The following is a 10,567-nucleotide window of genomic DNA, read 5'->3' as shown; positions in this document are numbered from 1 at the left end:
AGTAAACAGTGTTTACAATGGAAAAGTAGAGGAAAGTCAAGTCTCCACCTTTTTACTCCATCAATAGCAGGTACCGCCACCTCTCCTTGTCTTTCAGAACCTCAGACTGTCATTGGTAGCTTTTGAAAAGAGCAAGAATTAGTAAAAAGAAAAATTCAAGACTGTTTACGCAGCCCTGGGTGTCAGAGTGCAAGGTACCCAGACCTCATCAGTGGGGCTGTCAACGTAGGCGAAATCCACGTAACCTATAAATAGCAGTGACCCAGATAGAATTACTGTTACATGACTGATGGTAATTGAGAAGTCCTGCTGTGGAACTGCAGAAGGTACTTCACGGCCACTCTTTGCCTGGCAACAGGACAGGATGCAAACTGTGTACATCTCTGTGTGATTTCCTGAGTTTTAGGCCCATTGTATTTTACCAGGCCAAACGCCCTCACGCTGCTTGGCACATGCCATGTCTTCAGCATGGGGTGAGAAACAGCTCCTAGCAGACGAAACTTGCTCCTTTGCCTCTTCATCCCAGCTCTGGGGACAAAGCCAAGCTTGGCATTGAGCAAAGCAGCCATCCAGGGTGTGCCAGTTTGAAGCTCCTCTTCAGGTAGACAAATGGAGAAGACACAAACGTGCATTCATGACATGAATGACAGTGGCAATACACAAAGTAGGATTTTTTCCTATGGTGTTAAAACTAATTAGAAGCCCACCCAACAGCCTACCTATAGTCAGGACACAGCAGGGAACAGGCTGACGAGTGCCAAGATGTTATCTTGGCTCCCAAAGGTGGCATGTTTTGGAACTGAAGCCAGAGCAAAATGTTTCTTTCACGGATCTTCTGTAACGAAAACTTGTAACTTTGTGGCTGCACTGTTCTGGGAATCCAGTGGTGTTCCTAACCCATACATCGTTTCTGATGTGCAAGTCATTTCAGGAAGGAGATTTTGAGGAAGTAATTTCTGTACATTTCTGAGGGCCAGCGAAGCACTTGAATCGGATGTGCGCTTTGTCAGACTTTAAGCATTAGCACATGATTTGTCAAATACATTAAATGCACAGCAGATGAGCCTGTACTGCTGTACCTTGCAGGATTTAACTAGCTGTGAGCTGTAGGTGCATTGCTTCCCACACAGACCATTGGATGTCCTGAAACATTGACTGCCACTGAGAAAAAACAGAAAAGCCGTATCCTGAATGTTTTTTCAGTAGGCCATATATGACACATATTCACTCTCCTTAGACAGCAGTGTCCAGCTACTTTAAATTCATCATCCTGGACAATGAAGCTTTTAGCTGGTCAGGATGTTCAGGGCAAAAGGCAAAGGTTAGGAAGGGCTGAGCTCAGACAAGCTGTGCCAAATCGCCCCCCAAAATTTCCTAACCAAGCTATACTTGCAGCAGTGCCCATCACTGATCTAAAAACCCCCATGACAGTTGGAAGACCCCTGGAAGGGACAAACACTGTGGAGGATGATCTGGGAGCATTTTGAACCCTGAAGCTGCTGATGCAACAGGCACTTGAAAAAAAGAACTTAGACTGCAAGATGAGCTGCAGAGGGCATGTGGCTTTCCAGAAAAGCAAAGCTACTCTGAGATCTCCAGAGCAGAGACAGACTGCTCCTTGCTGTCTGGAGCACGTTTCCTCTCTCGGGGTCAGCAGGGATTGGTTTAGGCTGTATCCTCTGGTCAGGGTTCCTGGAACAAAAGGGTACAAATTCTTGCTTTGGATTCCCATTTACATTAGCGAGACTGTCCCAACACCAAAGGATTCATTAGTCTTGCCTGTGGTCTATGCTCTGCTTTTCCACACGCAACAAGCCTAACCTCATCGCCCTGCTGCTTCTGTGAATGATCAGAAGCAATCTGTGGTGCTGCCGGATCCAGAACAGGAAAACTGGACATTCCCAACAGATACAAGGGAGATAAAAGCAAAGGGGGTAGGGGTGGAATCACTGTAGAAATTCAAGATAATATCTTTATTTTGGGTTGAAATCTTCTCATGTAAAAGCCAAATAAATCTGGACAAAAGTCAATTGACAGTCTTTCTGGAAGGCTTTTTTCTTTTTTTTTTGTCTAAAGTCTGTAAAAATGATTAATCAAGGAGTTTCCTTGGCACCTCCCTGGCTAAGCACACTCGACAGGAGCTTGATAGAATGACACGGCTCTCACAGTGGTCTGGATCAGCCAATGGAAGGAAAATATTGTTTCTCCCAGTTCACTGGAGCGTGCTGTGCTCACCCCATACACCTTGCCTACCTCTCAGCCAGCTCAGGTGTTGTATCAGCACACAGTGGCGACCTGGAAACACCACCTACTCACCAGAAAAGGCCAACACCAGCCCCAGAGACTACGCTCCCATCTGCTCATCTTCCTTCCAAAAACATAATTTTACTTGAGTTGACGTGATCAACATTTTTGCCAGAGTTCACTGACGATCTTTATTATAAGGAAAAAAGATCAATCATTCATCTGCAAACCGCAGTTATTTCTGTGACTTTGGCAGCTCCCAGAAGGTGCCACATCATACTTTTTTTTTTTCTTGTAACAGGAACGTCATATACAAAACTCCAGCCTATACTATATTTAGCATCAGCTACAGAAACCCTTCCCTTGCTCATGTGACAAGCACCTCATCCAGGCACATGATATGATGTCACTGTCTACAGCAGCCAGGGGTGCTGGCACAGATGAACCGTGCTGATTGTGATGAAAACCACTGACTTCACAGATGTCCTACAGCTACAGGCAAAGGCCATGATGCGTGTAGCCAAAACAGCCCGCTGCCATGGGTGATACGGGGTCTTCCCTACTGTAGATGCTTTCCTGCTCACAGCTGTTCACCGAAGACTTCAAGGAGAGCGCCCAGGTATATTTGTAGCAGATCGCTACCTGCAGCCTAAGGGGAATTAGGGCAAACACTACTCCACTTCAGGCTAGCAGAGACTCTTTAGCTTTACCAGAGCTGTCAGACCACCCTGCTACAACACCAAGCCAGCTTAGCACCAGACACGGCATAACGCCAGGGTCAAGTTACACCATCCCCTTTCCCGAGGCAGGAGCGAACACCTGGGCAGAGCCCCGGCCCCGTCGCACAAAGGCGGCAGCCAGCCAGCCTCTCCGGCGCATGTGCCCGCCCCACGGCCGCAAGGACAGCTCTTGCCACCAGGGCAGCAAGCACGCAGCCGCGTAACGTATTTCGGAAAGAGAAACGCCCAGCCAGAAGTCAGATGTCGCCGATTAAAATTTCCAGAGCGCTGCCAGCGCAAAGGTGCGGAAGCCTGCAGGTCCTGGGGGAGGGTCCGAGCACCTTTAAACGACGCGGCTTAACCAAGCAGAGGGCCCCGCAGGGCCGCGGCGCCACAGCGGGCGGCGGGGGAAGGCCCCGCCTCGGCCCCGCCGCCGGAAGCACGCCCGTGGCGAGCCCCGGCGCGCGACGGGACGCGACGCCCCCGCGCGTTTAAAAGAGCCCGAGCTGCGCATGCGTGCGGCGGATTTTGCCCGTGCCCGCCATATTGGAAAAGGGCAAAAGGAAGCGCTAAAGGCCCCGCCCCCTCGGGCGCGTCCGAAAGGACGTCAGGGAGCGACGCGACCTGCGGGGCCACGGGGAGGGGGCGGGGCTTGTGCTGGGGGCGGGGCCTCTTGTACGCGCTCAGCGCCGCGCGCCGGGTCTCGCTCTGGAGCGGCGCCGGGTGCGCGCGTTGCCGTGGAAACGAAGGCAGTGACGTGCCCTGCAGCAGGCCCGGGGCGTTAGCGGGGTCTTGGGGGCTCCCAGCTGCACCAAGGGGCTTGGAGGGCCTGAGCAGCGAATGAAGCCACCTTCTCACGTAGTTGCTTTCTGGATTTTGTAGTGGCTTGCCTTGAAGGCAAAGAACAAGCAGATTTGCAGATCGATTCTCAGAGTTAATTGTACCTAATCGCAGAATCGGTAAGGTTGGAAAAGCCCTCCAAGATCATCTGCTCCCACCACCAATGTCACCCACTAAACCGTGTCCCTAAGCACCAGGCCCAACCTTTCCTTGAATACCCCTAGGGACGGTGACTCCACCACCTCCCTGGACAACCCGTGCCAACGCCTGACCGCTCTTTCTGAGAAGAAATGTCTCCTCATTTCCCACCTGAACTTCCCCCGGCGCAGCTTGAGGCCATTCCCTGTAGTCCTATCGCTAGTTCCCTGTTAGCCGTGACAATCTTCTTAGGTAGCAGGAAAGCTCAGAATGAGGGAGAGCTTGGAAGGTCATGTCCACTTGTGCTGCTCTAAGCAGTATCAGCCATGGGATCAGGTCAAGTGCTCAAGCTGAGCCTTAGGTCTGTGGGAGAGCTGGCTTCAAAAAGAAGCCTGCTTTGCAGGAGGAATTAATAAACGTGACTAGATGGGCCCGTGTGTCTCAGGGTTCCCCCAAACATTTGGCAGTAATTGCAGTCTTATGAAATACAGCTGCTTGTAAGGAAAGGCACCAGCTGCTTTGCATTGGGAGGGGATGGCAACAGTAGGAAGAATTCAAAATATTTTAGCAATAGAGGTTTCAGAAACTTAAATAATGAAAAACAGGTACTTTTCTTGTGCCAGGCATACAGTCAGTTCTGGCTTTGTCTTGTAGCGTAATGTTTTACCGAGGAAGCGTCAGCCCAGGAGGGACAACTGCCCTGCTGCTTCTCATGAGTGTTGGGTGCTTTCCTGTTCCTGTTTTGGCTGTTCAGCTTTATCACTCAAAGTGATTGTAAGCTCATGGAAATTTGGGTAGAAGCAAGACTAAAGCAATTACATAATGAGGAAGTCTAAGATCCGCTTTCCAGTCTCTAAATGTTTCGCACTAAAATATGGCACTGAGCTCCGAACAAGCAGATGGTTTGACCTTCCTCCTGCCTTGCTTGTCAGAGCTGGTTGGGTGGTGAGGTGATGAGTGTTCATCGGGGAGTGGAGTGGGGTGGCCGTGCCATCTGGCTCATGGCTCTGGTCACACTGAATCATGCTGATTGTCATTTTTTGGGATGGTGCCGGTGTCGATACAAGCAGCTCTTTGGCAGCACCTGTGGTTCAGAGCCTAAGGCTCTGATTAAAAAAAAAAAAAAAAAAAGTGATAAAATTGAATCTTGGAAGGAAAAAGTCTTTTGCATGGTGTTGTCATTGTCATTGCATACGATCATGCAGTCCATAATAAAACCTTTCATTTGAAGCAACAGTATTGCTATGGCTGTGACAAATAACTGGAGAAGACCAAATAGTTTGTTCTCCTTACGTCTGTGGCATTTAAAAGCCAATGGATTGTGCTGTGTCTCATATTGCGTCATCATGCCAAAGCTGAGTAATTGATGGGACTGGTAACAATCTATGAGAGCATTAAATGTATGAGGGAAGATGAAGGGGGCCCTGGGGAGCTGTTGGCATCTGTCACTGACACATTTGGGAAGGAGAATACCAGTTGCTGTGCGGAGTTTGCCTCAGGGTGGCTTTTGTAGATGGCACATGTGGATTAATGCAGTAGTCTGTAATGGGGATTGGTATTTTCCAGTCACAGCCCTCTCTGTGCCTCAGTTTCCTCTGTTGTAAAGCAGAGGCAGTGCTGCTGTAGGTGCAGGAGGAGTTGCAGATACAGATTTACAGAGGGTTGGTGCAAGAAAGCATTTTCTCTGAACAAGAAAATCACTTGTAGATCAGATGGTGGGGCAGCGAGGTTTCAGGTGGATGGAAGGGGGTGTGTGCAGCAGGGCACCAGACCTCCCTTTCTCCCCATGGTCTGTCTCGTTCCTGGATCAGTCACATCCCTTTTGTTCCTACACAAGCCAAGGTGAGAGATATGGGATTGAAATGGAAACTTGGGCCATGCTGGTGTGGCCCAGCCTGGCACAAAATGTGTATTAGAGCCAAAGTTTCCTGCTCCTTCTGGACAAAGTGTTTTATCTTCAGTAAGCAGGAACATGCAGAGACCAGGTTGCTTACTACACCCCTGTTCTTTCCCAACCACATCTCCAAGTTAAACCTGGGGTTAAACCACCAAGTCCCAGAGTCTTGTGGAGGCAGTACACAAAATAAGGTCATGAAAAGAGGTAGAAGGGATGAACCCTGCAATGTGCTGGCCAGTGAGCCCAGGGAGCTGTTGGTAGGAAGAGCACATGGCTACATTTGGACTCTTTATAGCCAATAGATGGATCAGCCTTTCCTCCCGCAGGATATCTGGGAAGCCCTGGGCTAGGCTGGATGGAGAGAGCGAGAGCTTTGTGCCAGACAAGGCCAGCTGTGCAAGGGGGAATGAATCTCCTGGCTCAGGGCTTTAAAAAGTGGTCAATTATGGAATAAAATAGAGTTGAGCACAGTGCAGGCTGTTGCAGAACTGGTATCCAGGCTCTTTGTTTAGGAGAGATAGTGGTCCTTGAAACCCTTCATTCATGCTCAGGAAATCTCTAGTGATGTGAGTTAGCAACTGACACAGCCTCTTCAGCTCTCTGCCCTGGAAACAAGCTAGCATGGCAGCGTGGGTTTGCAAGAGCTGCAAGTGCTGCTGTAGCCCTGGATTTCTGCAGACCTTCACAAGAGGGCAGAAAATGGCTGAGGAACGCATGTGGCTCTGGGAGCCTGACAGCGACTTTGATGGAAAATTCTTGGGGACCTTCTGGTCTGCTCTGAGGCAGAAGTGTATTGTGGATTCACCAGAAGAGCTGGCATAAACATGTAGCAGAAAGAAAAAACAACTGAAGCAGCCCTGCTGTGAGCACCCCGGTATGAAAAGTGCATTTTGTGTGAGCAGAGGAACAGCTGCCCTCATCCCTGTCTCCTGGGGAGGACACCGGGTTCCATCCCCGCTCACAAGAGGGGATTTGTTCTAGATACAAGCAGGGGGAGAAGGGGAAGGAGAAATGAAGCTGATTTGCAGAAATCAGACTTTATAACCTCGGAATAGTTATAAAGCAGGTATGTTTTTTCAGCGCTGCGCACACACGCCGGGCGCAAGGGGGATAGCTCCACCTAACTTGCGCACCAAGTGTTACTGTCAGTATGCTTCTATTAGTGGGACAAATACCTATTCATTTCATTTCCCGTAAGTGTCTTGCATATTCACCAGGTCTCCGAAGAATCATTAAAGTAGGTTCTGCCTCTATTCGTCTGTGTACTGGAGTCCTTGGGTGGTCCTCCGGGATACTCTGGTGGTCTTTTGTTGAAAGCCAGAAGTCTTCTTCGCTGCTTATCTTCTGACCTTTCCTGTCTTTGACAGACTTCAGCAGTCAAGCCAGTTCTTGCTGGTTCCATCATCTATGCATGCAGTCTTTTACTCCCTTATCTTCGGGTCGTTAACATACAACTGTGCTAGCTAAGACCTAGGAATCAACATCCTTTATCTTCTCTGTCTCAAAGCTGCGGAAGATGTGAGGGTGTTTGCTCAGGTTTGCGGGATGGTGGAGAAGGGATGGGTGGGCACAGTAGTGTGGCTAGCTGTTCCCTTGCTTGCCTGCAGTGCAGCCCCTCTTGTCCTGAACGTGCTGCGTCTCCTGCTTCCAGCAGCTCCCAAGCAGGGACCGTGGTTTACACCACTGCACTGTCCTGGAAAATGCTGTGACAGAGGGAGCAGAGCTATATCCTGCCTTGCAGTCCTGGGACATTCAAACCATCACTGATCAGCAGGGGTAAATGGCAGAGTGTACCGAGGAGCTTCCCATTTTGTTGTACCCCCCGGTTGCACCCTCTCACTCACCATGGGAGGGGATGGGGAAGTGCAGGGCCAGACACGAGCCCAATGCAAAGTATCAGCTCCAGGTCACAGGCTGGCACAATGGGAAGCTGAGCAAGGATGGATCCAGTGCACCAAGGATTCGTCTTACCCCCCTGGAGCCTGGTGAGACCGGCATCAGCTGGACCTGGGGACAGCATCAGCGGCTGTGCTGCAGCAGGAGACATTGTACCAAAAGGGGTTTTGCAGCTTGGTGTGGCCCAGGGCTGAGCAGCACTGCGTTCTTTTTAGGAACAGACAGAAATGGGGACCCAGATAGCCTGCACATGCTGTTCATAGAATCACAGCGTGTCCTGAGTTGGAAGGAACCCATGAGGATCATCGAATCCAAATCCTGGGTCCCCAAAGAACAGCCTAAAAATCAGACCATGTGTCTGAGAGCATTGTCCAAACACTTTTTGAACTCTGGCAGGCTCTGTGCCCTGACCACTGCCCTGGGGAACCTGTTCTGTGCCCAACCACCCTCTTGGTGAAGAACCTTTTCCTGATATCCATCCTGAACCACCCCTGTCGCAGCCTCAGGCTGTTCCCTTGGGTCCTATTGCTGGTCGCCAGAGAGAAGAGATCAGCGCCTGCCCCTCCTCGCCCCTCGTGAGGAAGCTGTAGACCACGATGAGGTCTCCCCTCAGTCTCCTCCAGGCTGAACAAACCAAGTGGCTTCAGCCACTCCTCCTACATCTTCCCCTCCAGACTCTTCACCATTTTTGTTGCCCTCCTTTGGACACTCTGACAGTTTTATATCTTTCTTATAGTGTGGTGCCCAAAACCACGTGCAGTACTTGAGGTGAGGCCACACCAGCGCAGAGCAGTGTGGGACTTCCCTTGCCCGACTAGCGAAGCTGTGCTTGATGCAACCCAGGATACGGTTGGCCCTCCTGGCTGCCAGGGCACACAGCTGTCTCATATTCAGCTTGCTATCAACTAAAACCCCCACCCAGATCCCCCTCTGCAGGGCCGCTCCCCAGCATCTTGTCCCTCAGTCTGTACATATAACCAGGGTTGCCCCTTCCCAGGTGCAGAATCCGGCACTTGCTCTTATTAAACTACATATTTTTGGTGATTGTCCAGCTCTCCGATTTGTCTAGATCTCTCTGCAAGGCCTCACCACCCTCGATGGACTCAACAGCTCCACTCAGTTTGGTATTGTCCACAAACTTGCTCAGAAAACCTTCAAGTCCTACATCCAAATCATTTATGAAAATATTGAAGAGGACTTGTCCTAAACTGGAGCCCTGGGGAACCCCGCTAGTGACAGGTCACCATCCTGATGTAAGCCCATTTACAAGAACCCTTTGGGTCCAACCCGTCAGCCAATTGTTCACCCATCTTATGCTTTTATCTAATGGTATTGTGGTCATTTTGTCCAGAATGATACTGTGAGAGACAAGGATACTGTGTATAATTAAGGACAGGGAACTGCTTCAGAGAGTCCAGTGCAGAGCCACAAGGATGATTAACGGAGTGGAGCATCTCCCTCACGAGGAAAGGCTGGGGGAGTTGGGTCTCTCTGGCTTGAAGAAAACTGAGGGGTGACCTCATTAATGTGTATAAATATGGAAAGGGTGAGCGTCAGGAGGACAGAGCCAGGCTCTTCTCGGTGACACCCAATGATAGGACAAGGGGCAGTGGGTGCAAGCTGGAACACAGGAGGTTCTGCTTAAATATGAGACAAAACTTCTTCACAGTGAAGGTGACAGAACACCAGAACGGGCTGCCCAGGGGGGTTGTGGGGTCTCCTTCTCTGCAGACATTCAAAACCCACCTGGACGCATTCCTGTGTGACCTGATCTAGGTGTTTCTGCTTTGGAAGGGGGATTGGACTAGATGACCGTTCAAGGTCCCTTCCAATCCCTAACATTCTGTGATTCTGTGATAATTCCTCATATGATATTTACACTCAGAAGCCTCCCTGAAATTGATGCTATATTTGTGTAACCAGCAGGTTCTGCATTGTGCAGATGGCCTGCCAGGGTGAGGTTGGGGAAGCTCATCAGGGCTTTTGGGGCTGGGTGTGAACTAAATATCCTGCAAGCCAAAGCCTTCTCTCGGAAGCCCTCATTTGTGAGATGGGATTTGCTTGGGGTGTTCCAGTAGCCAGGCTGACTCCTGGGGAAGTGCAAAGGCAGATTTAGAGCTGGTGGCAGCTGGGCCACCAATTTTCCCATCAGTGGCTCTGGCCCGGGGGCGGGACTTCCTCACGTGGTTCTACTTTACCAAATCAGTGCCAGAGCATTTACAATAATTTACAGGCCAATTTAATTTTTTTTTTTATTTTTTTTATTTTTAATAGGGAAAAAAATAAATCTTTAGTTGTAAAGCAAAATAAAAACACTGCCATCTTTTATTCCAGTTATTATATAGTAGCTGGCATTCTTTAGACAAAGCTTAAAATAACCATGAACATACCAGTGAAAATAAATGGGTGAGTCATGTTTGTTAATGCAGGATTAGAACAATTGCTCTTGGTTCTCTGACTTTGTAATATTGCATACTCTCAAGTAGATGCAAGGTTTTGGCAGCTCAGTGAAGTGAAAATTTGGGATCCATCAATTCCAGGTACTCCTGAGCAGGACCTGTTCAAGAAGGTTTTAAGTCATTTTGGTTTTGTTTATTTGTAATGTTCCCTTGTTCCTAATGTTCCAAGCAAATGACCTTGTTGTGATGGTCCTGTGCTGCTGGACATGGCTTACCAGCTTGATGTTTACCAGAGTCAACTCTCTGCGACCAAAGCGATGGGGATTTGTGACCAGCAGGAATGATGCTGCACTACAAGTTGCACTCATAGAGTTTTTGGCATGGTTTAAGGAGAAATCAGTGAATGTGAAGCAGCTCTGATTTCCGGGGCATGA

Source organism: Cygnus olor, chromosome 24 (genome assembly GCF_009769625.2).
Source record: "Cygnus olor isolate bCygOlo1 chromosome 24, bCygOlo1.pri.v2, whole genome shotgun sequence".
Classification (NCBI taxonomy): domain Eukaryota; kingdom Metazoa; phylum Chordata; class Aves; order Anseriformes; family Anatidae; genus Cygnus; species Cygnus olor.
The sequence above is the reverse complement of the archived record's forward strand: the minus strand, read 5'-3'. Positions refer to the sequence as shown.